The sequence below is a fragment of the Triticum urartu genome, chromosome 7, assembly GCF_003073215.2.
Source record: "Triticum urartu cultivar G1812 chromosome 7, Tu2.1, whole genome shotgun sequence".
Taxonomy (NCBI): Eukaryota; Viridiplantae; Streptophyta; class Magnoliopsida; order Poales; family Poaceae; genus Triticum; species Triticum urartu.
In genome coordinates this window covers 365,915,764-365,922,803 of record NC_053028.1, presented here as the reverse complement: position 1 = coordinate 365,922,803, position 7,040 = coordinate 365,915,764, and positions in this window count along the sequence as shown.

The following is a 7,040-nucleotide window of genomic DNA, read 5'->3' as shown; positions in this document are numbered from 1 at the left end:
AAGAGACACAACAGTTTATCCTGGTTCGGGCCACCTTGTGGTGCAATACCCTACTCCAGCTTTGTGTTAGATTGCCTCGAGGGGCTGAGGATGAACTAGTACAATGGATGAATAGCCTTAGGAGGTGAGGTGTTCTTGAGCTCAATGAGCTACTGGGTGTGAGGATGGTCTGAATGATCTGATTCCTCTCTCGGGTGGTGGATAAGTCCTATTTATAGTGGCCTTGGTCCTCTTCCCAAATGTAGGTGGGAAGGGATCCCACAACGGCCAAATTCAAAGGGAGACAACTAGTACAAGTTATCCTGACAAAAGTAGTCTTCGTCTGCAAAGGCTTTGGTGGTGACGCTGCAGTGGGTCTGCAATGACCTCCATCCTGTTGTCCTGGCAGTCTTGGTCTCATTGCACCAACATGGAAACCTTTGCCTGATTCCTCGGGACTCCGCGCCTGTGCTTGCCTCCTTGGCATCAGAGGGGAAACTGGCACACTGTGCCCGCTGGCGCCTGCCTGACCTTGGTCGTCGTGGCTCACGTCATGTGAACCTCGCGAGGTACACCTTGCATTGATATCTCCGCTCCTTGGGAGCCAGCCTAGTGAAGCCGCCCCCTAGGGTGGTCTTGGTGTCGTCTGTCTCGCGAAGCTTGGCCCCTCACGGGGGTCTTGATTCATTGTTGCTAAAACTGGGCCGTACCGGGCCGCCGATGGAGCCACGCCTGGGCCGTAGGCAGGCAAGTCTCGGTACCCCCGTTCCCAGGACGCCGAAAGTAGCCCCCGGGCCCAAGGCGCGCTCGAACTTGGCTTCGAGGCGAAGCCAGAGGGCAAGTGCGGAGCGCCACGGGCCCCAACCGCCAGCGGCCTTGGTCGACACACGGTGATTGATGGGACGTCAACGCCCCCACTTCCCCACGCAGCCTTGATATTCGCCGGGCTTGGTGGCCGCCGCCACTGGCTCAGCTCCATCTTCATTGCTTCCCGTGTGCTTCCTTGGCTCCTCCACCTTCTCAACTCTCCCCTGTTGACATGGCGCCGAAGTTGGCGAAGAAGAAGAAAGTGGGGGGCCGCGCTCCGGCCGAATCTTTGCCGGCTTCGAGCCCGCCCTCGAGCGGTTGACGGTGGTTAACCGGGAGATGCTGGACAAGGTCCGTTCAGCGCTCGCCGCTAGTTCCAATGAGTGGAACGCGATGATGGCTTGGTCTGCTTCCCGCGCCATGGTCGACATGGCGGCCACTGAGATCCCCATTCAACTCCATGCCCTCTTGGGAGGCTTGATTCCCCCTTTTTCTGATTTCTTCAACGCCATAATATCGCGTTACCAAGTCCACGCGCTGCACCTGGATCCCCAATCCATCCTTCTCCTCGTGTTTTTTGCCTTTGTCTACGACGCCATGGTGGGCATTGTTCCCTCCGTGGCCTTGTTCCACCATTTCTTCTCCCTCCACTTGACCGAAACCCACCAGTGCTTGGGGTGCGTGACCTTCCAGGCTGTGGTGGTGATGGCGGGCTCGGGGATCGACTTCGAGCTCTCGCCGGTCGTGCATGGATTTTGGAAGCGGTGGGTGATCGTGGATGTAGGCGTGCTCAACTCCCTGCTCTTGCTCCCCCGGGCGCCGGCTGTACCCAGCTCCGGATGGGTGCATGTGAAGCTCGTCGACCCTCGGCTTGCCCACATTTGGCGCCGGCTGGCCAGGTTGAAGAAGCTTGGGGTGACGGCGCCCATGGTGGTGCAGGAGTTCATCCAGCGCCGAATTGCTCCGCTCTAGCGCCATTCTCGACAGATGTGGACCTTTGATGGCAGCAGGGACCCCATGAGGCTCCAGGTGCCTGCGCTTCCCCCCGAGACTCTGCGCACGGTGCTCAAGCTCCTGACTGGCAACCCTGCGCCAGCCATGCTTCCGAAGGAGGGCTGCCTTCTGTACTGCTGCTCGAACATGGAGGTGTTCGTAAGGCAGATGCCCCCCTTTGACGAGTGTGGGATGCACCCGGTTGAGCTTGAGGGGCCCTGCGAGAACACCATTCTTGTGGTCCCCCTGCCTGCTGTCCCTGCAGCGCACGCCCCGGTGGTGGATGCTGGGGGGCGGGCGCAGCCTGGTGCTGTCGGGGCAGCTGCTGACGGAGCATCTCAGCCAGGCACTCCTGAGATGGCAGCCCCCGAGGCGTGGGGGAGCCGTCCTGAGGGGGCAATCGAAGACTTGGTGCAATATGAGGCTCCCGAGGTCGCTGCCCCTAGAGCTCGTGGAAGCAGTCTTGAGGTGGAGGCCGGAGAGCTGTCGTCGACCGAGGCTCCCGAGGTCGCCGTCTCAAGAGTCCCGCCGAATGCCCCAGACACTGATGGTCACGCCCGGGGCTTCAGCCAGCTCCGCCTGAACTTCGAGGCACTCCGCAAGAGAAAAGGGGCTCCCTGCTGCAGTGGTGACACCTACCGTCCGCTAAAGCAGAGGAAGTACATAGCCATAGACGAGTAAGTACATCTTCTTCATGATTTCCTGTCTGTTGCATCCTTTCCTGACAATGGCTCTTCAGGATCCCTTCGCCTACGGCAGCGAGATCTGCTGAGGAGAGGCCTCCCCTTGTCCTTGACTCTCCTCTGGTCTCGAGCTCCCCCCACCGGTCCGCTGTGCGTGGTGCACGGCCTGTCCTAGAGCCGTATGTGCCGACGGGGGGCGTTGATCCCGCATTCCTATCGTTGCTCCTTCGTGGTCTGCCCTGGGGGCTAGTAGGCGTGCCGAGGGCTCCTCCGTTGGTCGTCACTAGTGGTTGGACGATCCCATCCTTGGCTTCATCTTCGAGTGGCGAGGTCACGCCACCTGGTGCCTCCGCCAAGGCCTAGAGGGTGGTGAGGAAGGTGCAAGCCCCTAGCTCCCCGCCAGGGGCAGGCAGGCCACCTCAAGCTTCCCCAACAACCTCCAGCGTGAAGGATGGGCTCGGCCGTGAGTTGGAACTCGTGCGTGGGCGCGGTGTTGTGCGCCACGAGCTCTTCCGGGAGGTAATGGGTGCGCTAAGCCGGCTCGAAGAAGAGCTCATCAACGTCGATGCCTGCCTCGAGGCGGAGGACATTCGGCTGGCGGACGAGTGGCATCAGTTGAAGGAGGCCATCAACCTCGGGCAACTTCAGTACGAGTGCGCCAATGCGAAGGCAGAGGTATCCCCCGCGACTTCACGTGAGGCCTACGCCCGGGCCTTGGAAGAGGCTAGGGTAGCTGACCATCATCGTGAGGCTGCCGAGGAGAGCGAACGAGAACTCCTGGCCTCAAATACTACCCTCGAGTAGTGGAACGAGGCGCATAGGGCCGTCTTGGCGTCAATGAGGGGAGTGCCCTCTGAAGAGAACACTAGTACGTGTCGGTGCTATACAAACAGTTTTTAACCCCTTTCCACGATGGCATTTGGAACTGTCGCCAAGTGAGTGTGGGCGATAGGGGGGTCCTTCCCACACGACCCAGAAATCGTCAGGGATAGGCCCTCCTGGGACACAGGCTGGGGCCGTGTTCCATCGGGCGAGGCATCAAAACCCAATCATTTATGTAGGTATGTACATCCCACACGGTGAATCCCAGAAAACATTTCCGTAGGTATGTACATCCCACACAGTGAATCCCAGAAAAATATTTCTGTAGGTATGTATATCACACACGGTCAATCCAAGGAATACGTTTCTATTCTTATGTACATCCCACACAGTCAATCCAGGGAAAACGTTTCTGTTCGTAGGTACATCCCACATAGTTTTATGTGTAGGCTCATGTGTGAAAGGTGTAACTATCACACATGCTCTGCCTTGGTTAACTGTTTGCTTTTATCAACTACATCACACACGATTTGATGTAGAAAACTGTGTGGCATTGGGCTATCCATCACAAGAGCTTTTACTGCCAGAACCGTTTGCAAAGTTCCATGACCGTCTGTTCTCTTTCCATTTTGGCCTGCAATTTATTATTCGAATTGGAAATTTTGAAATATGAAACATGCAATTCAAATTCTCAGCACAATGGTTCAACAACAAATCCATAAATAAAATTGCCAGTACAATATGTTCAGTAATTACATGATTATGCAACAATTAACTATGATGAACCACAATATTTAAAGGCGGTAAAGGTGAAGAGACAAGTGTAAATCATTTTGACTACCGACGGTGTTGAAGCAGAATGCCCATAATGTGCCTTCCTGCATGCCATAGGCACGAACCACTTTTGTCCAACCCCTTGTGACGATCGCCCGGCCATCCTTCACCGCCTTCAGGAAGACTTCTAGAGCATTATCATGGTAGCATGAATTATATACTTTAACCTCAGTTGCCTCCACTCCGGTCGTGTAGTTCGCAAGGTAATCATCAATAAATAGCTTCGGAAACCACTGAAAAGAGAAAAATATCATATACTGAGGTCTAAAAGAGTAACTTGTTGTGGGCAGGGGAAAAGCAACACATTACTTACCATCCTAAAGTTCACTGTTGTCTTCAACGAAGTGTAAATAAAGAGCTTAATTCCAATCACCCGTTTCTTTCGCCTAACAATCTTTCTTAGTTTCCTCACTTGACGCTTGTTCATGAATATCTCATTGCCCCATACACAAAAGGGATCTAAACGTGGATCAGTACCACTCATATATGTACCTACAAGCAACCAGTAAATGTTAGAAGCTAAACTGAGATTGCACAAATGATGTAAAATACACTACTGCAGGATGCTGCTAACGCGATACTATGATCAGAGACCCTTCGAGAAACTGTGTGGGATGCAATAATCACAAAAAGTGGTGTATGAAAACCGTCAAAAAGGTGAAAACGTTTGCGATGGAGGATGCATCAAACACGGTTCAGATTTTAGTTGCGTGTGCGATGAAGGCCATACAGTTCAGTTCAATTAATTGTTTGCATTGAGGATGAACAAAAGAAACGGGTAGCTAGATGAAGGCGTGTGCGATACACAACATATGGTTCACTTGGATGAACTGTTTGTGATTAGGCAACACAAAAGAAATAGGCAGCCGGATGAAGGTGTGTGTGATATACAGCATATGGTTCACTCAGATGAATTGTTTGTGATTAGGCAACACAAAAGAAACGGCCAGCCAGATCAAGGTGTTTCCGATATACGGCATGCGGTTCACTCGGATGAACTGTTTGTGTTGACACAAGAGAACAACAATGGTTCAACTTAACAAGACGTGTGTGTTGTGCGATGGGATTGCATGCGGTTCACTCGGCCCTTGTCGTTAGTGTGTGACCTCTGTGGCAACCGTTTGATCCCCAGGCACCTCTTCACGTACCGCGACAACCGTCCACCGACTCTTTGCCTTTCCCTCTCGATTTGGAACTGCTGTCGCACGCTAGCTCTTCCTCCCTCTTCCATTTGCCTTCACCCTTCCTTCTGCCATTGTTTGATCGTCTTCTCCATGGAGGGAACAACCCAGAAACGGCCCCATTATTCTTGCCCCGATCTGAATGATGACATGGTGGAGGAACTCATTGATCGGTGCGACGTCATCACCTCGGCTAGCATGGCAGGTTCGTGCAATACCATTCTTGTAGTGCCCACGATGCGGCTATATCTCCCACGTGTCGAGGCATGACTTAGAGGCATAACCCCATGGTGGTTTTGTCGCAAGAGGGGTAATCTTCACACAATCCCATGTACTAAATAATAAAGGGATAAAGAGTTGGCTTACAATCACCACTTCACACAAATAACAAGTTAAACATACATCATCCACAGTACAATCAACGTCCGACTACGGAACCAAAATAAAATAAGACAACCCCAAATACTAGATCCCCGATCGTCCCAACTGGGCTCCACTACTGATCATCAGGAAACGACACATAGTAACGACTAAGGTCCTCGTCGAACTCCCACTTGAGTTCAGTAGCATCACCTGCAGTAGCACCATCAGCACCTGCAACTGTTTGGAAGTATCCGTGAGTCGCGAGGACTCATCAATCTCACACCCGCGAGATCAAGACTATTTAATCTTATGGGTAGGATAAGGTAATGAGGTGTAGCTGCAACAAGCACTAAGCAAATATGGTGGCTAACATACGCGAATAAGAGTAAGATGAGAAGTTATGCAACGGTCGTGAAGCTAGAAGTGATCCTAAAACTACTTACGTTCAAACATAACCCAAGACCGTGTTCACTTCCTAGACTCCGCCGAAAAGAGACCATCATGGCTACACACGCGGTTGATTCATTTTAATTAAGTCAAGTGTCAAGTTATCTACAACCAGATATTAACAAATTTCCATCTACCACATAACCGCGGGCACGGCTCTTGAAAGTTTATACCCTGCAGGGGCGTCCCAACTTAGCCCATTACAAGCTCTCACGATCAATGAAGGATATTCCTTCTCCCAGAAAGACCTGATCAGTCTCGGAATCCCGGTTACAAGACATTTCGACAATGGTAAAACAAGACCAGCAAGACCACCCGACTGTGCCGACAAATCCCGATAGGAGCTGCGCATATCTCGTTCTCGGGGTACACCAGATGACCAATCCGTACAACTAAAACCAGCCCTCAAGTTTCCTCGAGGTGGCGCTGCAAAGGGCTCTAGTTTGGACCAACACTCAGAGGAGCACTGGCCCGGGGGTCAAAATAAAGATGACCCATGAGTCTGCAGAACCCAAGGGAAAAGGCTTAGGTGGCAAATCTTAAAACCAAGGTTGGGCCTTGTTGGAGGAGTTTTATTCGATGTGAACTATCAAGGGGGTCCCATAACCCCAACCGCGTAAGGAACGCAAAATCAAGGAACATAACACCTCATGACGGAAACTAGGGCGGCAAGAGTGGGAACAAAACACCAGGCAAAAGGCCGAGCCTTCCACCCTTTACCAAGTATATAGATGCATTAAATTAAATAAGAGATAAAAATGATATCCCGACATATCCATGTTCCAACATTGAACAAACTTCAACTTCACCTGCAACTAACAACGCTATAAGAGGGGCTGAGCAAAAGCAATAACATAGCCTAACAACGATTTTCTAGGAAGGTGGGTTAGAGGCTTGACATGGCAATATGGGAGGCATGATATAACAAGGG